Source organism: Triticum aestivum, chromosome 3D, assembly GCF_018294505.1.
Source record: "Triticum aestivum cultivar Chinese Spring chromosome 3D, IWGSC CS RefSeq v2.1, whole genome shotgun sequence".
Lineage (NCBI taxonomy): Eukaryota > Viridiplantae > Streptophyta > Magnoliopsida > Poales > Poaceae > Triticum > Triticum aestivum.
The window spans coordinates 214,724,894-214,746,672 of NC_057802.1; positions in this window are offsets into that span (position 1 = coordinate 214,724,894).

Sequence of the window (21,779 nt, forward strand, 5' to 3'; positions counted from 1 at the left end):
CCGTTCGATCACGATCGTGTGGGCGAAAAGTACACTCCATTTGGAGTCTCCTAGCTCCCTCTAGCTATAAATATGTGCACCCCTCCTCCAAATCCGGGTCCAAAACCCTAGCCCCGCTCCCTCGCGCCGCCGGACACTTTCCCCGCCACCGACGGATGTGTCCGCGCCTTCACCCGACGAATCCAGGGGCGACAAGTGGCAGTCCCGCACCCACATCGCTGCTGGTCGCCCGGGGCCCAAATCCGGCCCGCCCCGGGTCGAACCGGGCCTCGCCGGGCCACGCGCCCGTCCTCCACCTGCTTCCGCCACGACGCCCGCACACGCCGCCATGCGACCTCGCCGCCCCTTGCCGGCGTCGCAGGCCCCCACCGCCGGTCGCCGCGGGCCACCGCGCCGTTCCAGCCGGAGCCGCGCCGTCCCCGGCCTCTCCTCCGGCGAGCTCCGCCTCCGAACCCCGGATCCGGCAAGCCCATCCTCCGGCGCCCTCTCCGGCCGCCACCGCCCCGTCTCCGGCGAGTACCTCCGGCCGCCTCGGTTCGCGCGCCCCGACGAATCCTAGATCGGAGGTTGATTTTCCCCCTCTTTTTTCTCGAAGTCCCAAAATTCTCACATTATGTTGCCCTGTTCATCACATCATATCTCTTTGCATACTGCTCCGTTTCACGTGCATGATATATCAAAATGTTCATCAGGAGATGCTTTTCATTTTGTTCCCTTGTGCCATGCTTGTTTGTGTTCATCTTGATACCTAAATCATCGTTGCAAGAGTGCTATATGTTGTTTACGGCTGTTACTTATCAGATTATGATGTTTTGTCATTTTTGTTGCATTTCATGTGTGCATCTTATGAGCATGAGCTCTACATGTGTTTTGAATTATGCCATGCCTTCTTTACAGAGGTGCTTTCCATGTATTTTTGTGATCTATGTGGTGACTATCACGAGCATGCAAACTAGGCTTCGTGATGTTTCTGTTTTCAGGGACTTAGGATTTTGCTGTCTTTTTCCTGCTGTTATTTTGAGGCCATGTATCCATGTTGCTACAGTGAGATCCATGATTATTTTGAGATACTTCAGTAAGTATGTTTTGAACATATGGTTGTGCTCTATCCATCCATACCACTGTTTGTAATTATAGAGTGCCCTAGCATGTCCCAATATTGCTCTACTTTTGCAATTAAATATTCCTGGCAGATTGTTTACATGTTTATCAATTTTCCCAAGGTTGTTGTAGTTGTTCCTTGGATGCTATGAACTTGCTCTCGCCATGATTTGCTTCATGAACATGTGATATTGCTGTTAGTATGTTTGTTTTGTCATGCAAGGCCTTGGGTCGAGGGGTTTGAGCTCGCAAATTTGCCTTCATGATGCTGGTTATGCCATGCTCTGTTTTCCGCCAAGTCTGAATCTGGTAATAAAACTTGCTATGTTCATAGAGGTGCCATCATATCTTCTGTGCCTTTTTGGCTCATGATCAGTAAGTGACTTTTGGTCTATGCATTTAGTAGATTCATGCCACGCCTTGATTTGCTATGATATGCTCCTGTAGCATGTTGTTTGCTTACTCTAAACATGGCTTCCTGATGTTATTTCTGAAGCTGATACCTTTTGCCCTTTTGCCATGCTTGTTTGAACCTGTTCTGGTGTGATTTAGCCGTAGCTTAGTGTTTATGTTTTGTCAAGCATCTTGAATACATCACTTTAATATGCTTTGTTGTTATGTTGGAGTGCAGTAGCTTAGCTTCTTGTTGCATACTAAGTGGCATCGTGCTGTTAATCGCATAATTGTGCCATCCTTGTTTTGCTTGTCATTTGCAAACCGTGCATCTGATTCCGGTGATCCTTATATTGATTTCAACCGAAATCATCTCATCTTTCCAGTGGCATACTTGGTTTGCCAAGTTGGTGCCTTGTTCATCTTTTCCCTTCCGGAGCACGCATATGCATTGCATATCACATCTCGCATATCATGCCATGTATTGCATCATGTTGCTTGTGCATTTCCCGTGATTGATTGTTGGTCCTTTGCTTGTGTTCTTGCTTTGGGTAGAGCCGGGAGACGATAACGCTTACGAGGAACCTTTTGAGAACGCTTACGAGGATCAAGCTTTCGACAACTCTGAGAACTTTGCAGGCAAGATGACCATACCCTCAAAATCACTTCTATCTTTGCTTGCTAGTTGTTCGCTCTATTGCTATGCCGCGCTACCTACCACTTGCTATATCATGCCTCCCATATTGCCATTTGAATCCTCTAACCCACCTTTCCTAGCAAACCGTTGTTTGGCTAAGTTATCGCTTTTGCTCAGCCCTTCTTATAGCGTTGCTAGTTGCAGGTGAAGTTGAAGTTGATTCCATGTTGGAACATGGATATTTTGGCATATCACAATATCTCTTACTTAATTAATGCATCTATATATTTGGTAAAGGGTGGAAGGCTCGGCCTTATGCCTGGTGTTTTGTTCCACTCTTGCCGCCCTAGTTTCCGTCATACCGGTGTTATGTTCCTTGATTTTGCGTTCCTTACGCGGTTGGGTGATTTATGGGACCCCCTTGATAGTTCGCCTTGAATAAAACTCCTCCAGCAAGGCCCAACCTTGGTTTTACATTTGCCTATCTAAGCCTTTTTCCCTTGGGTTTTCGCGAGCCCGAGGGTCATCTTTATTTTAACCCCCGGGCCAGTGCTCCTTCGAGTGCTGGTCCAAACTAGGCGATGTCCGGCGCCCCCTGGGCAACCAGGGTCTATGCCAACCCGACGTCTTGCCCATCCGGTGTGCCCTGCGAACGAGATATGTGCAGCTCCTATCGGGATTTGTCGCCACATTCGGGCGGCTTTGCTGGTCTTGTTTTACCATTGTCGAAATGTCTTGTAAACCGGGATTCCGAGACTGATCGGGTCTTCCCGGGAGAAGGAATATCCTTCGTTGACCGTGAGAGCTTATGATGGGCTAAGTTGGGACACCCCTGCAGGGTATTATCTTTCAAAAGCCGTGCCCACGGTTATGTGGCAGATGGGAATTTGTTAATGTCCGGTTGTAGAGAACTTGACACTTGACTTAATTAAAATGCATCAACCGCGTGTAGCCGTGATGGTCTCTTTTCGGCGGAGTCCGAGAAATGAACACGGTTTGGGTTATGTATGAACGTAAGCAGTTTTAGGATCACTTCTTGATCACTTCTAGTTTCGCGACCATTGCGTTGCTCCTGTTCTCGCTCTTATTTGCGTATGTTAGCCACCATATTTGCTTAGTGCTTGCTGCAACTCCACCTCATTACCCCCTCCTTCCTATAAGCTTAAATAGTCTTGATCTCGCGGGTGTGAGATTGTTGAGTCCTCGTGACTCACAGATTCTACCAAAACAGTTGCTGGTGCCGACGATACCAGTGCAGGTGACGCAACCGAGCTCAAGTGGGAGTTCGACGAGGAACTTGGTCGTTACTATGTTTCATTTCCTGATGATCAGTAGTGGAGCCTAGTTGGGACGATCGGGGATCTAGCATTTGGGGTTATCTTCTTTTCATTTGGATTTGACCGTAGTCGGTCTATGTGTGTATTTTGGATGATGTATGAATTTATTTATGTATTGTGTGAAGTGGCGATTGTAAGCCAAATCTTCCTTATCCCATTCTTGTTCATTACATGGGATTGTGTGAAGATGACCCTTCTTGCGACAAAACCTACAATGCGGTTATGCCTCGAAGTCGGGCCTCGACACGTGAGAGATATAGCCGCATCGTGGGCGTTACAAGTTGGTAACCAGAGCCATGCCCGACTTAGGAGCCCCCTGCTTGATTGAATTGCTGGCGTTGTTGAGTCTAGAAAAAAAAGGTTTGAGTCTTAGGATTATATATATCGGAGAGTAGGATTCTTTTTACTCCTCAGTCCCTTCGTCGCTCTGGTGAGGCCCCCTGACGTAGAAGTTTTGACTCTCCTCTCCTCAAATTTCACTAAAAAAATTTTAGGATCACGCGGGTATCTTGGAATCGTTCCGATGGTTTTGTGACGAGAACATTGTTCTTGGTGCCTCCTGACATTTAGGGGTTGTGGCAGTGTCCCGGGGAGTTGAGCTCCAAGGTGTTGTCGTCACAATTTTATCGTTGCAGTTCTGGAATACCTGAGTTTTGCCGACATCGAAAACCTCTTTTATGCAGTTGTTGGTGAGATCACCTCGACACCACCCAGTACTGGGGCAGGAGTTCGGGAGTATTGCCATAACTCGTATAACGGATGCTTTTCGAAGGTTGAGGTAAATGATTTCCGAAGGTTTCTTGGTTATGTGTTGAAGGATGGATACAGCTGGATCTAGGTATTGTTAGTTTGGGTGAGATATATTGCGTCCCCTGTATCCCCAACACCTGATTGCATAACCAGAAAGTTTCGGGAGTTTATAAGTGGGAATTCAAGTAGCTCATAGGATATCTTTCCGACAGATGCATGATATGAGATTGGGGTTCAACGTCTCGTGGTCCGCCTATCCACGGTCGGTTTTACAGTGGTCTCGTAGTGTCTTAAAGAGTCCTAGGCTATGCCGACTCGGGGACGCTTCGTATGTCATGTGCACTGCCTTGTACATGATGGTGCTGTACGATCGAGCCTGTGTGGGCCCCACCATGAAAACTTCGGACGAAATCTCTATCATATGTTTGTTCCGGCTTATTCTGCAAGCCAATCCGTTGTTTTGTTTTGAGTTTTGGTATTCGAGTTTGTTGGAGATATAACTACTGGCGTAACCCGCCCAGGAGGGGCCGGGTTACATTATGGTAATTCCTCATATGAAGCCCAATATCAAAGCTTGAAGATGGCGGTTCAATAAAGGGCCTAAAGCCTGTAGGTGATTTAAGGCCCGTAGTGATAAACCGCCGTAATGGCGTGACTTGTGTTGTAAGGCAAGATTAACTAGTTACCGAGCCGGATATTGTTTATAAGCTGGTCGTGACTCTGTAGGCCGCGGGGCGTCAGCCCGTGTATATAAGGGGATGACCCACCGGCGGCTTAAGGGAGGTAACATAAAATCGGTAGCCAGGCATAGCGTATTCGCTCCCTCGTCATCGAAACCCTAGTAATTCCACCTCAACTGGAGTAGGCTTTTACCTTCACCGTAAGGGGCTGAACCAGTATAACCCTCGTATCCTTTGTCCCGCTTTAACCCCTTTAAGCTTCCTAGTTGCGATGGCTCCACGACTAAGTCCTTTCACAAGGACATCTGCCGTGGCTATTCCACGACAGTTGGCGCCCACCGTGGGGCCAGCGCACGGTGGATTTGAGTTCTTGAAGGGCAGCTTCGAAGGGCTCAAGGGATACGCTGTAGGCCGGATGACCAAGAGTCGTCGCGGCAAGCTCTACATCAACGACGCAGGCTGGGGCCCCGACACCGGCTCAATCGAGTACGGGTACCGGGTCCCCTTCGACGGAATCCACGTTTTCATTGGCAAGATCGGTGAGCCGGGCCCTGAGCCGGACATCTGCACCGACCTCATCGAGACGGCTCAGCGTGCGAGACCCGCCCGGACTCTGCCCGCCTTGAAGCGTGCTTTCGAGACGGCTCAGCGTCCAATACTGTTTTCCATGGTGTGGTGCCTGGTAAGTCAGCGTATCCAGTTGGTAAGATCGAGCTGGAAGTAGCCTTTGGAGATGAGTACAACTACAAGGCGGAAAAACTGACTTTTGAGGTGGTCAAAATAAGAAGCCCGTACCATGCTTTATTTGGGCGGCCTGCTTACGCCAAGTTCATGGCACGGCCGTGTTACGTATATTTGCAGCTCAAGATGCCGGGTCACAATGGGACCATTACGGTTCATGGCAGCCGAAAGATAGCCTTGGAGTGCGAGGAAGGTGACGCTGCTTATGCTGAATCTGTTTGTGCGACAGAGGAATTAAAGTTTTACAAGGATAATCTTGACCCGGCAGATATGACGTCTATGAAAAAGCCGACCACGGAGCATGAGCTGGTAATGAAATTTAAGTCGGCCGATGAGACTAAGCTTATTGACTTTGTGCCAGGCGACTCATCTAAGCAGTTCAACATCAGTGCCAATCTGGATCCTAAATAGGAAAGCGCGCTCATCGAGTTCATCCATGAGAACCGGGACATCTTTGCATGGAAACCTTCTGACATGCCGGGTGTACCGAGAGAACTCGCTGAGCACACTCTTAATATTGATCCAAAATTTAAGCCAATCAAGCAATTTCTCCAGCGGTTTAATGAGGAGAGGCGGAAAGCCATTGGTGAGGAAGTGGCCCGGCTCTTGGCGGCCAGGTTCATCGTTGAAGTCTTTCATCCAGAATGGCTAGCTAACCCGGTGCTCGTGCTCAAGAAGAACGGCACCTAGCGTATGTGTGTGGATTATACGGATTTAAACAAGGCTTGTCCGGCTGATCCTTTTGCTCTCCCCCGTATTGATCAAATTATTGATGCTACGGCGGGCTGTGAGCGTTTAAGTTTTTTGGATGCTTACTCTGGATACCATCAGATCAAAATGGCAGTTAAGGACCAGGAGAAGACATCGTTCATTACCCCTTTTGCAGCCTTCTGTTATGTGTCTATGCCGTTTGGGCTCAAGAGCGCCCAGGCGACTTACCAGCGGTGCGTACAGAATTGTCTTCATAATCAGATTGGGCGCAACGTTCATGCCTATGTGGATGATATTGTGGTAAAATCCAGAGAGAAGGAGACCTTGATAGATGATCTGAGGGAGGCCTTCGGTAATCTCCGGGTCTACAATATGATGCTTAACCCAGGCAAGTGCGTCTTTGGTGTTCCTGCAGGCAAGCTCTTGGGTTTTCTGGTTTCTCATAGAGGCATTGAAGCTAACCCGGAGAAGATCAAGGCAATCACCTCTCTGTCTAAGCCGGCGTATATAAATGACATGCAACGTCTGGCAGGTCGGATCGCTGCTTTAAGTCGATTTATAAGCCGGTTGGGTGAAAAGGCCATACCGCTGTATCAGATGATGAAGAAAACAGATGACTTTGTCTGGAGTGATGCTGCCAACACCGCTTTTAAGGATTTGAAAAGACAGTTAGCTGAACCGCCAGTTCTTGCAGCTCCTGTTGATAAGGAGCCCTTATTATTGTATGTAGCTGCTAACACACGAGCCATCAGTGTGGCCATCGTGGTGGAGCGCATGGAGGCGGGTAAGGAACATCCGGTTCAGCGGCCGGTTTACTACGTCAGTGAAGTACTTATTGAGTCTAAGCAATGGTATCCACATTGGCAGAAGCTTGTTTATGGGGTATTCATGGCAAGCCAGAAGCTTAAGCAATATTTCCAGGGCCACCCTATCACTGTGGTTAGTTCTGCTCCTTTAGGAGGTATCATCCAAAACAGAGAAGCCACAGGAAGAGTCGCTAAGTGGGCCATTGAACTTGGGCCTCATGATCTAAAGTATGTGCCACGCACAGCTATCAAATCACAAGCATTGGAAGATTTCATCAACGATTGGACAGAGCTGCAGATGCTTGAAGAGAAACCGGATAACACATACTGGACTATTCACTTTGACGGATCCAGGCAATTGGAGGGCTCGGGGGCTGGAGTCGTATTAGCTTCCCCTCGAGGTGACAAATTTTGTTATGTACTACGGTTGATGTTTCCCTGTACTAACAATGCAGCTGAGTACGAGGCTTTGTTCCATGGTCTTCGAATGCTAAGAAGATGAGTTTAAGCCGGGTGAGGTGCTTTGGCGACTCCGATTTGGCGGCCCTACAAGTATCAGGCAAGTGGGATTCCAAGGACCCCCTCATGGCGGCTTATCGCCGTGAAGTTGATGCCATTGCCGGACATTTTCAGGGTTACCAAGTAGAGCACATTGACCGCGGAAAGAACGAGGCAGCTGATGCCTTAAGCCGGCTGGGCTCTCAGCGAAAGCCGGTGCCGCCTAATACTTTCTTGGATATTCTGCATAACCCTTCTGTCAAGTTACTTACAGAGGAAGACTTGGCTGTTCCAGACCCTGAAGCACAGTTGGTGGCGGCTCTTCATGTTATCCCTGATTGGACAGTGCCATACTTGGCTTACATGACCCGGGGAGAATTGCCTGAGGATGAAATTTTGGCCAGACAAATAACCCGGCGGTCTAAGTCAATGATAATTGCCAATGGCGAGTTGCATCATCGCAGTGTCACTGGGGCTTTTCAGCGTTATGTTTCCCCTGAGGAAGGGCAAGAAATTTTACGAGAGATTCACGAGGGGGATTGTGGCCATCATGCCGGCTCAAAATCCCTTGTGGCTAAAGCTTTTCGTCACGGTTTTTATTGGCTGACGGCTCATGCTGATGCAGAGGACTTAGTCAGTAAATGTGACGGTTGTGAGAAGTTCTCAAGACGTGCTCACGTGCTGGCTCAAGAGTTGAGGATGATTCCAATCACTTGGCCGTTTGCAGTCTGGGTGCTTGATATGGTTGGACCTTTCAAAAGGTCCAAGGATAAGAAGACCCACCTCTTGGTGGCGGTTGACAAGTTCACAAAGTGGGTTGAGGCAGAGCCAGTTAGTAAGTGTGATGCGGCCACGGCGGTTCAGTTCATGAAAAAGGTGATATTTCGCTTTGGTTTTCCACACAGCATTATAACTGACAATGGTACCAGTCTGTCTAAAGGCGCCATGGAAGAATTTTGTCAACAAGAGCATATTCGACTTGATGTTTCATCAGTGGCTCACCCCCAATCCAATGGTCAAGCTGAGAGAGCCAATCAGGAAATCTTGAAAGGCATCAAGCCCCGGCTTTTGGTCCCTTTGCAGCGGACGCCGGGTTGTTGGGTGGAGGAGTTACCCTCTGTGATATGGAGCATCAATACTACTCCTAATAGGTCTACGGTTTATACGCCTTTCTTCATGGTTTACGGAGCCGAGGCGGTTCTCCCTAGCGACATCCATCATGACTCGCCTCGTGTGGCGGCTTATGTTGAGACGGACAATGAACAAGCGCGTCAGGATGCTCTTGACTTGTTGGATGAACAACGTGATATAGCAGCAGCTCGCTCGGCGATTTACCAACAAGACTTGTGCCACTATCACAGCCGCCGGGTTAAGTCCAGAACCTTCCAGGAAGGTGACTTGGTGCTCCGGCTCATCCAGGATCAAACAGATGCACACAAGTTATCCCCACCTTGGGAAGGGCCCTTTGTGGTCAGCAAGAACTTGCACAACAGGTCATACTACCTCATCGATGTTCGAGAGCACAAAGATTCACGTAAGTCGGAGGAGGAGACCCGCCGGCCGTGGAATATAGCTCAGCTTTGGCCTTATTACACTTGAGCCACTGGCTCTCATAATGTACATACTTCCATGACAATGTATATATTATGATAAATAATAAAGCAGGACCTCTGTCCTTTTCCCCCTCAAAGGTAACAGGTGTCATTGTTATTTCCGTTATGATCTCACATGGTCACTTGGGGGCTGATCCGGCTTACGATCGTATTCGAATCCAGCCGTTAAAAATTATGATCACTAGGGGGCTTCCTGTTCAAACATAGGTCGTATTCGAACCAAAGAGAACATAGCTGTCGATACCCTCTTGATCGGCACACTGCCGAGCTCATTGGGGAATTTTCTTGGTCATATTTGAACCATAGCTCAACCCCCTTTTGAGAACCGACGTGGATCATATTCGAATCAGCGTCGTTAAACAACTCTCAAGGTCATTTGGGGGCTTCCTGTTCAAACATAGGTCGTATTTGAACCAAAGAGAACATAGCTGTCAGTACCCTCTTGATCAGCAACGCCAAAGCCACTGGGGGCTATATGATCGTATTCGAATCTTATCTTAACCCCTTTGGGATGGTTTTCTGGTCATATTCGAACCAGAGGCCTTAAGGTTTTTTGAAATTTCTTCTTGCAAACAATTTTTTGGATTTTACTTGACGTTCTTTTTGATCATATCTAAAGTGTTCACGGGTGGTTTTTATTCCACCGGCTTAACCTTGATCAATAACGTTGATAGCACATAATAAATATCATACGTGCTGGTAAACCGGGGTTGGGTTCTCAACCTCATTGTTCGGATCGCATAAACCGGCAGTATAATCGAAGGATCACAGGTATGCTATTATGATTATGTCTCAAAGATATGATTGCGAACCGGTTTTTATGATTGTTACTTACTCCGGGTTATATGTAAAATATATGACCCTCCAGGCGGTAAGCCGCCAAGGTACTTGTGATTTGTTCTATATGCAGGACAATTAAAGCAAGGAAAGCAGAGGATCGGTATAATACGGGTGAATATAAGATGGCGGCTTAAGAAGTGTTGAGCGCCACACAAATGCGCAATGGCACGACAAAATTAAGTATTTTCCTACTCTATTACATGACTCCCCGAGTCCAAAAAGTGAGGCATTGTTTTTTATCAAGACATAACCATGAGTCGCCTGAGGGATCAAAGGTGTTGTTGGGCTGAAGCTTCCGGTTCATCCCTTTCCGCTCCTCCGGCTGTTTCCCTGTCCTGGAAGGTTGATGATTTCCAGTCAATGCCACTCAAGGCTTCAAATTCAGCTTCATCATCAATTAACTCGGCCGGGTCAACTTCAGGGGCGAAGGTATGCTTACGAGTTGGAGGGATCAAGCTGATTGCTTCATAATGCGGGGTTTGAATTCTCTGATTCTCGGCATCATAACCCGGTTGATACTTGGTCAGATCTGTATCGTCGCTAATCAGAGTGGCCACAAGGCGTATGTCCTTCACGCAAGCGGCGAAGTCCTTCTGATCAAATGGAGTGCCGTCCTCCTTCAAGCTGGGATACCCAAGGGTGATGTCGGCCGGGTCTAGCTCCGGTAACCACGCCTTGGCCCGGCTTAATGCAGCTATGGCTCCGGCTCTTGCAGAAGCTCGTCTCAGTTCTTGGAATCGTTGAGGTAGCATGGCTAGCCGCCTTAGCACATCCGCCAGATGAGTGGGAACTTCATTTGACAGAGCCACGACAGCTAAAGCATGTTGTGACCCGGTGTAGAGTTGTTCCACCAGGGTATAAACGGCCTTCAGCTTTGTCAGCATGCTCTGGTTGAGATTGGAACTCCTGGGGCCTGCATTGCAAAGTCAGGTGAGCTAATGACAATTGAGATACTTGTTGAAAAAGATTTAAAATAGCTAACACTTGCAGAGTAACTTACCAAAGATTGCTGAGACCATCTGAGATACATGGCGTTTTAAGCCGGATAATTCGGCGGTTGTTTCTGCAAGAGTAGCCTCCGCTTGTTCAGCCCGGTTGAGCAAAGCGGCCTTTTCATCAGCCCAGGCCTTTCTTTCTGCTTCAAACTTCTTTTTCAGTTTCTCTTGAGCAGATACACTGAATTCAAACTTGGAATTTGCCTTTTGGGTCTCAGTCTCTTGAGTTTTCAATCGAGTCTTCAGTTCAGAGATCTCCGACTCAAATTGATTAATGGCGGCCTATATAAATTCCGGCTCACAGTTAGGGTGATCATAATGCAATATTAAGTCCCAAGCACTTTGCAAGCAAAGACACTTGGCACTTGGGGGCTAATGTATGCTGAAGAGCTCTATTTACAGTGGCGGTTTATGAAAGTAAGTCCCAAGCACTTTGCAGGCAAAGGTACTTGGCACTTGGGGGCTAATGCATATTGCTGTTCAAATACTTGGTTAAAACACGGTGAGGGCTGGATCAAATCTGCTATCTAAGCCGGACCTTGGGCGCTACCGGATAAGCCGGTTTTCTTGCAGTAATTACTAAGCTGGTGTTAAGTCTACAACATATTTGATCATAAGCAGTAGACTTGAGGGCTGGTAGAGTTAAGATAACTAAGGAATAAGCAATGAGAATTATACCTCAGATTTTTGGTGAATCTGCTTCAGCATGTCAATTTCCAAGTCACGGCTGTTGTGCACTTGATTCAGATAGCCAGTGGCGATGTCTCCAATACTCAGATGAGCACAATTAGTAACGTTCAATTTGGCTTTGCGGCGTTCCAGAAATTCTTCTTTGGCAGAACATTTGGCCACTGCGGTAGGTCTCCCCAGTTCAATAAAGTCCGTCCGGGTGATTTCAACTTCCGGGTCATCCATCATGGCCGAGCTGGGGATCTCCGGGTTTTCAGAGCCTTCCATAGTTTGTTCGACAGATGGATCAGTGGTGGATGTTGGAGCGTCATGAGCCGGTTCAGGCAGCGGCTCAGGAACGGAAGTATCGGCAGCAGCCGTTCTGAGCTCCGATTCAGCCAAGATCGGTTCTTCAGCCGGCTTACTTCTCCTTGCCTTCTTGCTGGGCTTCACTTGAACACTGGGAATCAAAGGGTTAGTACAAAAACATGAGTATGATAAACAGATTATTATTACCCTGGGGCGGTTTTGAAAGCCGGCATGTTAGATTGCATGGAGTCGCCGGAAGAAGGTGGAGTCCCCTGATAGTTTGAGTCAGAAAAATTTAGTGATTGACGAGTGAAACCCGCTAAAGGATACAAAGAATGTAAATCGGAGGTAACCTCAGTCCGGCGTTTTCTTGTTCCATCAGGTAAGCCGGAGGAGAGGTCTGCATCTTTGCTGGTCCGGGTCTGCCTCCCACTTTCGTGAATCTGTCGCTTCAAAAGAAATTGAGGATCTTGATAAGATAAAGGATGTGAAAATCTTACTTTCTGGGTTACTCTTCGGACTTTCTATCTCGGCAAAGGCTCGGAGTCGGAGGAAATTATAGTTACCTCTTCAATCACTGCAGTACTCGCTCCTGTATCCTCCTGCTGATAATCAGTGTCAATAAGATGGTTAAAAAAGGAACCTAAAGAGTCGAGAGCTACCTCTGACTCGGAGGTATCGTCCAGATGAAACATATCCGAGGCGCTAGGCTTGCTTCCCTTCTTACGGGGAGCGGCTTTCCTGGCGGTTTTCTTAGCTTTTCTGGCTCTCTTTGTAGCCTCATGGTCATACTTGACCTTCCAAAATTTGTCATCAGCCTACAAATTGCAACAAAGGGTTTTTGAGTAAAGACAACATTATCAAGGTGGGAAGTAAAATGCTCAAAGTCAATGGCTTACCGCTGGAGCTGGGTTAGCTTTGCAGAAAGGGCTTAAGCCCACGTTCCCGCAATCGGCCAGGCTTTCGTTCAGAAGAGACTTGGTCATGTCATCAACAACGTCTTCGGGTAAGTCATCGGGACTGTGCCGTAGAGGATCATTGTTCAGGCCAGTGTAATTGCACATCAAGCCGGGGCGGCGGCTTAAGGGGATAACCCGCCAGGCAATCCAAACCCGGACTAGATCAGTGCCATTTAGGCCGTTCCCCAGAAGAGCTTTGATCTTGTTGATGGTGGGAGCAAGTGGTTGACGTTCAGCTGGAGATAATTTATCTGGCAAGGGGTGATTTGACTCCAGTCACAGGGTGCGAAAGCCGGGCAGAGGGTTCTCATCAGCTGGAGAAGTGTCTTGACAGTAGAACCATGTCTGGTTCCAATCTTTAGGGTGACTTGGCGGCTCAGCATAAGGGAAGAGATAATCTCTCCGTCGTTGGATTGAGATTCCGCCGAGTTCCAAGCTGGGCCAATTGGCACATTCATTTTGGCGGTTCAGATAAAATAACTCTCTAAAGAGTAATAAGCTGGGTTCTTCTCCAAGGTACACCTCACAGAACACTTGGAAATTGCAGATATTTGACACGGAATTAGGTCCGATGTCTTGAGGTCGCAGGTCAAAAAAGTGCAGGACATCTCTGAAAACTTTTGAGCCGGGTGGAGCAAAGCCCCGGTTCATGTGATCAGTAAAGATGACAACTTCCCCATCCTTGGGTTGAGGTTATTCTTCTGACGGATCAGGAGCACGATAGGACATGACCTCTTTCTTCGGCAGATAACCAGTCTTTACAAAATCAGCTAAGATGCTATCAGTGACGGTGGATTTAACCCAGTTACATGTGATGGGTGCTTTGGGAGCCTTGGGCGGCATTATGAAGGATGGAAGCCTATGACAAAATAAAAATTTCCGGTTCAAATTTAAGCCGGAGAAAATACTTCAATTCATAATCAAGATGGCGGCTTACGAAGGGGCCTAATGATATATGGCTAATGGTGTCAGATTGTTTAAGCCGCCATGGGAAACAGTAGCAATTAGATTATTTAAATCCACTATGAGTGATCAGGTTCATTCATTGAGCATTGCCTCATTAAGCCGGCGGTAAGAGCCGTCATGGATAACGGATACAGTTTTTGCCTAAGTGTCGCACAAACAAGTTTCACAAGTTGCAGCTATTATTTTGGATCAAATGGTTGTTCAGAAAAGAAGATATTTTAGACCTAAAAACAGGTACAGATGAGTTCGTGAGTTCTAGTGAGGCCTCTGCATGAAGGAAAGGGATCTGCCAGTATTAAAAATGGACACGAAATAACTACCGCATAAGTTTCCATATTACTTTTGGATCAAATAAGGCCGCAGTGGAAGAACTACGAAGAAACCGTGATGAACCACGAAGAACAGGGAAGAACTTGGAAACCCTAATGCAGATCTGACGTTCGAGAAGCAGGAGGCTTACGGCTGCAGATTCACTGCGGAGAATCGCCGCTGTTCTCTGGTCGATCAGGTTGATGCAGCGGCCAAGATCGACGAAGGTGTGCTCTGTTACGGCGGCGGCGGCGGAGCTCGAGCGGCAGCAAGGTCGAGAGAGGAGGAAGACGACAGGAAGGGGGAGAATGAGAAAAGACCTGGTCGTACTTATTTATATGGGAGGACTGATAAGTGGGCGCGAAAAACGAGGAGGCCGAAAACTTGATTACCCAGCGGCTCCGACGCCTCGATTTTCGGATGGTTATTAAGATAAAGATCCGTTGGGATATGACAGAATAAAAAAATGAATTTAATGGAAGATGACGTCATGGCGGGTTATCGGGAATCCAGAAGATGACGTCACGGCGGGTCATAACTTTTGCACACACAGAAGCCAGAAGTTTTCTTCTTAAGGTATTGAAGATCGACATGAACCAGTTCAAATCAATCTGGGGCCTAATGTTGGGGATGTAACTACTGGCGTAACCCACCCAGGAGGGGCCGGGTTACGTTATGGTAATTCATCATATGAAGCCCAATATCAAAGCTTGAAGATGGCGGTTCAATAAAGGGCCTAAAGCCCGTAGGTGATTTAAGGCCCGTAGTGATAAACCGCCGTAATGGCGTGACTTGTGTTGTAAGGCAAGATTAACTAGTTACCGAGCCGGATACGGTTTATAAGCCGGTCGGGACTCTATAGGCCGCGGGGCGTCGGCCCGTGTTTATAAGGGGATGACCCGCCGGCGGCTTAAGGGAGGTAACATAAAATCGGTAGCCAGGCATAGCGGATTCGCTCCCTGGTCATCGAAAGCCTAGTAATTCCACCTCAACTGGAGTAGGCTTTTACCTTCACCGTAAGGGGCCGAACCAGTATAACCCTCGTATCCTTTGTCCCGCTTTAACCCCTTTAAGCTTCCTAGTTGCAATGGCTCCACGACTAAGTCCTTTCACAAGGGCATCTGCCGTGACTATTCCATGACAGAGTTGCTTCGAAGTCAAATGTTGATTCCATACCTTTTTCTAAGTGGCTTCTCAACTTATGGAAGTGTGATGATTTACTATGGAATTCATTCGTTCATCCTCGTTCGAATGTTTATTGTGAAGCCTATATGTTGCAATTTCTATCCATTGATTCAACTTGTCTATCTGTCTATCAAGATGCTAACGGATGTCACCCTCTTCAGGATGGCTCCACCAACGCGTCAGAATCCGGAACGCAATGATGGGAGTCAGGCGAACCCTCCGCCACCACCTCCGCCTCCGGAGGCATGGCAAGCTATCATGGCAGCCACCAACACCAATGCTCAGATGATTTTGCAACTCTTGCAAGAGCGCACCCAAGGGCAAGGCAACCAAGGAAATCAAGGCCAAGGCAACAATCAGCCTCACTTCGCTACCCTCAACCAGTTCCTTGCAAATAATCCGAAGTATTTCAGCTACTGTGCCGAGGCCATAGACGCCGATGATTGGCTCGTGGACATCAACAAGCATTTTGAATGTAGCAATGTCAGGCCTGAGGACTTTGTCAAGTTTGCTTCTTTTCAACTCAAGGATCAAGCTGCCGAGTGATATCAACAATACAAATATTCCAGAGTAGGTCGTGTGATTACCTGGGATGATTTCCGCCGAGACTTCAAAGCTCACCACATTCCACAAAGTGTTGTTGAGAGCAAGCGTGAGGAGTTCCGCAATCTCAAGCAAGGCAGCATGTCCGTCTATCAATACAACATCCAGTTTCAGAAACTTGCTCACTTCGCTAAACAAGACGTTCCTGATGAAAAGCGTATGATCTATCAATCCAGTTTCAGAAGATCTGCAATTAGCTCTCGTGCTTTTTGAGCCGACCAAGTATGATGAATTCTACAACATGGTACTGAAGCGAGAAGCTGCTCAGCTCAAGTGTGAGGTTTCTAAGAAGAGAGTCAGGGACGCAGTTCAGTCTTCTTCTTCCTCACAAGTGGCTGCTAAGCAACAGAAGTTCTGGTTGCCTCCTCCTCCTCCGTTCCGTCAGCCTTTCCAGCAGAAGAACAAAGGTGGCCATGGATCTTCCCACCCACCCAACCCTGGCTATCAGAACAAGTCTCATAATCAAGCTCCAAGGTCAACTGCTCCTTATCATCGTCCGCTCTCAGAGGTGACTTGCAACCAGTGTCAGCAGAAAGGTCACTATGTGAACAAGTGCTTCAACCAAAGGCGCCTTCCGCCTCCTCCTCCTGTTCGTTCAGCAAGCAGTGCAGTGGTCAAGCATAATCCCAAGTCTACAAAGGTGAAACTTGGGATTACCAAGGGTCTTTCCAAATACAAGTGCTATCACATTGATGACCGAGACACTTTATTCTTCGAGGACCGGATTGTGGTTCCTAAAGGTGATCTAAGGAATGTCATAATGAACGAAGTGCACAATTATCTTCTTTCCATTCATCCTAGAAGTACGAAGATGTACCATGACCTCAAGCAGTCGTATTGGTGGACTCGAATGAAGCGAGAAATTGCTCAATTCGTGAATGAATGTGACGTCTGCAGAAGGGTGAAAGCAGAACACCAACGACCAGCTGGTCTCCTCCAACCTCTTGCTATTCCAGAATGGAAGTTTGATCATATCGAAATGGACTTCGTGACTGGATTTCCTAAGTCCAAGCGTGGAAATGATGCTATCTTCGTTGTCATCGACAAGCTTACTAAAGTGGCTCATTTTCTTCCTATCAAAGAATCTATCACAACAGCTCAGTTGGCAGAGCTATACACCTCCAGGTTTGTCTCTTTGCACGGCATTCCACAGTTGATTTCTTCAGATCGTGGAAGCATCTTCACTTCTAAGTTCTGGGACTCCTTCCAGAAGGCCATGGGCACCAACATTCGCTTCAGCACAGCTTTCCATCCTCAAACTAGTGGCCAAGTCGAGCGAGTCAATCAAATCCTTGAAGATATGCTCAGGGCTTGTGTCATCTCTTTCGGTATGAAGTGGGAAGATTGCCTCCCATATGCCGAGTTCTCCTACAACAACAGCTTCCAAGCGAGTTCGGGCAAGGCCCCATTCGAAATCCTATATGGCAGAAAGTGCCGTACTCCTCTCAATTGGTCAGAGATAGGTGAACGCCAACTTCTTGGCAACGACTTAATCACAGAGGCTGAAGAAATGTGTAAAGTCATCCGTGAAAATCTCAAAGCCGCGCAATCGCGTCAAAAGAGTTACTATAATAGCAAGCACCATGACTTGGCTTTTGAGATCGGAGACCATGTCTACCTCCGCGTCTCTCCAATGAAAGGCACTCGTCGCTTCGGTATCAAAGGGAAGCTTGCCCCTAGATACGTGGGTCCTTTCAAGATCATTGGCAAAAGAGGCGACCTCGCCTATCAACTTGAGCTTCCCTCCAACTTCGCGAATGTGCATGATGTGTTTCACGTGTCACAGCTTCGCAAGTGCTTCAAGACGCCTGAGCATACCATCAACTTCGAAGATATTGACCTCCAAGAAGATCTGTCTTATCATGAGCACCCCGTTGCTATTCTCGAAGTGACTGAGCGCAAGACTCGCAACAAGTCTATCAAATTTCTGAAACTGAAGTGGTCACACCATTCCGACCGAGAAGCCACCTGGGAGCGTGAGGACCACCTCCGTTCCGAATATCCGGAGTTCTTTCAGTCCTAGATCTCAGGACGAGATCCTCTCGTAGTGGTGGAGTGTTGTAACACCCCAGATGTGACTTTCCATATTCGTAACTCCAACTCTTGTCATTTTCGGCTATGTGTTATGATATTCCCTCCGTGGCTGGGTTTTGTCTTTCGTTTTGCATTTTGTTCATGTCATGCATTTCATATCATGTCATCATGTGCATCGCATTTGCATACGTGTTCGACTCATCCATCCGAGCATTTTCCCCGTTGTCCGTTTTGCAATCCGACATTCCCACATGCACCGGCGCACCCCTCTTGTCTTTTTTCGTGAGCGGGTGTTAAACGTTCTCGGAATGGACCGAGGTTTGCCATGTGGCCTTGGTACACCACCGGTAGACCACCTCTCAAGTGTCGTTCCATTTGGAGGCCGTTTGATGCTCCAACGGTTAACCGGGTAACCGCAAAGGCCTCTTGTGTGTTGCAGCCCAACACCCCTCCAAAACAGCCCAATAACCCATCTAAGCCCCCTCCATGCTCTCCACCGTTCGATCACGATCGTGTGGGCGAAAACTACACCCCATTTGGAGTCTCCTAGCTCCCTCTAGCTATAAATATGTGCACCCCTCCTCCAAATCCGGATCCAAAACCCTAGCCCCGCTCCCTCGCGCCGCCGGACACTTTCCCCGCCACCGACGGACGTGTCCGCGCCGTCACCCGACGAATCCGGGGGCGACACGTGGCAGTCCCGCGCCCACATCGCCGACGGTCGCCCGGGGCCCATATCCGGCCCGCCTCAGGTCGAACCGGGCCTCGCCAGGCCCCTCGCCCGTCCTCCGCCTCCTTCCGCCACGACGCCCGCGCCCGCCGCCGTGCGACCTCGCCGCCACTTGCCGGTGTCGCAGGCCCCCACCGCCGGTCGCCGCGGGCCACCGCGCCGTTCTAGCCGGAGCCGCGCCGTCCCCGGCCTCTCCTCCGGCGAGCTCCGCCTCCCAACCCCGGATCCGGCAAGCCCATCCTTTGGCGCCCTCTCCGGCCGCCGCCGCCCCGTCTCCGGCGAGTACCTCCGGCCGCCTCGGTTCGCGCGCCCCGACGAACCCTAGATCGGAGGTTGATTTTCCCCCTCGTTTTTCTCTGTCCCGAAATTCTCACATTATGTTGCCCTGTTCATCACATCATATCTCTTTGCATACTGCTCCGTTTTGCGTGCATGATATATCAAAATGTTCATCAGGAGATGCTGTTCATTTTTTTCCATTGTGCTGTGCTTGTTTGAGTTCATCTTGATACCTAAATAATCGTTGCAAGAGTGCTATATGTTGTTTACTGCTGTTACTTATCAGATTATGATGTTTTGTAATTTTTGTTACATTTTATGTGTGCATCTTATGAGCATGAGCTCTACATGTGTTTTCAACTATGCCATGCCTTCTTTACAGAGGTGCTTTCCGTGTATTTTTTTGATCTATGTGGTGACTAGCACGAGCATGCCAACTAGGCTTCGTGATGTTTCTGTTTTCAGGGACTTAGGATTTTGCTGTCCTTTTCCTGGTGTTATTTTGATGCCATGTATCCATGTTGCTACAGTGAGATACATATTTATTTTGAGATACTTCACTAAGGATGTTTTGAACATATGGTTATGCTCTATCCATCCATGCCACTGTTTGTAATTATGGAGTGCCCTAGCATGTCTCAATCTTGATCTACTTTTGCTATAAAATGTTCCTGGCAGATTGTTTACATGTTAATTAATTTTGCCAAGGTTGTTGTAGTTGATCCTTGCACGCTATGAACTTGCTCTCACCATGATTAGCTTCATGAACATGTCATCTTGCTGGTAGTATGTTTGTTTTGTCATGCAAGGCCTTGGGGTGAGTGGTTTGAGCTCGCAAAGTTGCCTTCATGATGTTGGTTATGCCATGCTCTGTTTTCCGCTGTCTGAATCTGGTAATAAAACTTGCTATGTTCATAGAGGTTCCATCATATCTTCTGTGCATTTTTGGCTCATGATCAGTAAGGGATGTTTGGTCTATGCATTTAGTAGATTCATGCCGTGCCTTGATTTGCCATGATATGTTCCTGTAGCATGTTGTTTTCTTGCTCTAAACATGGCTTCCTGATGTTATTTCTGACATGTTAGTATTTTCACCAAGTCTGTGAAGCTGATATCTTTTGCACTTTTGTCATGCTTGTTTGAAACAGTTATGATGTGATTTAGTCATAGCTTAGTGTTTATGTTTTGTCAAGAATCTTGAGTACATCACTGTCATATGATTTGTTGTTATGTTGGAGTGCAGTAGCTTAGATTCTTGTTGCATACTAAGTGGCATCGTGCTGTTAATCGCAGAATTGTGCCATCCTTGTTTTGCTTGTCATTTGCAAACCGTGCATCCGATTCCGGTGATCCTTATATCGATTTCAACCGAAATCATCTCATCTTTCTAGTGGCATACTTGGTTTGCCAAGTTGATGCCTTGTTCATCTTTTCCCTTCCGGAGCACGCATATGCATTGCATATCACATCTCGCATATCATGCCATGTATTGCATCATGTTGCTTGTGCATTTCCCGTGATTGATTGTTGGTCCTTTGCTTGTGTTCTTGCTTTGGGTAGAGCCGGGAGACGAGAACGCTTACGAGGAACCTGTTGAGAACGCTTACGAGGATCAAGCTTTCGACAACTCTGAGAACTTTGTAGGCAAGATGACCATACCCTCGAAATCACTTCTATCTTTGCTTGCTAGTTGTTTGCTTTATTGCTATGACGCGCTACCTACCACATGCTATCATGCCTCCCATATTGCCATGTGAAGCCTCTAACCCACCTTTCCTAGCAAACCGTTGTTTGGCTAAGTTACCGCTTTTGCTCAGCCCTTCTTATAGCGTTGCTAGTTGCAAGTGAAGTTGAAGTTGGTTCCATGTTGGAACATGGATATTTTGGCATATCACAATATCTCTTATTTAATTAATGCATCTATATATTTGGTAAAGGGTGGAAGGCTCGGCCTTATGCCTGGTGTTTTGTTCCACTCTTGCCGCCCTAGTTTCCGTCATACCGGTGTTATGTTCCTTGATTTTGCGTTCCTTGCGCGGTTGGGTGATTTATGGGACCCCCTTGACAGTTCGCCTTGAATAAAACTCCTCCAGCAAGGCCCAACCTTGGTTTTACATTTGCCTACCTAAGCCTTTTTCCCTTGGCTTTTCGCGAGCCCGAGGGTCATCTTTATTTTAACCCCCGGGCCAGTGCTCCTTTGAGTGCTGGTCCAAACTGGGCGATGTCCGGCGCCCCCTGGGCAACCAGGGTCTATGCCAACCCGACGTCTTGCCCATCCGGTGTGCCCTGAGAATGAGATATGTGCAGCTCCTATCGGGATTTGTCGGCACATTCGGGCGGCTTTGCTGGTCTTGTTTTACCATTGTCGAAATGTCTTGTAAACCGGGATTCCAAGACTGATCGGGTCTTCCCGGGAGAAGGAATATCCTTCGTTGACCGTGAGAGCTTATGATGGGCTAAGTTGGGACACCCCTGCAGGGTATTATCTTTCAAAAACCATGCCCGCGGTTATGTGGCAGATGGGAATTTGTTAATGTCCGGTTGTAGAGAAGTTGACACTTGACTTAATTAAAATACATCAACCGCGTGTGTAGCCGTGATGGTCTCTTTTCGGCGGAGTCCGAGAAGTGAACA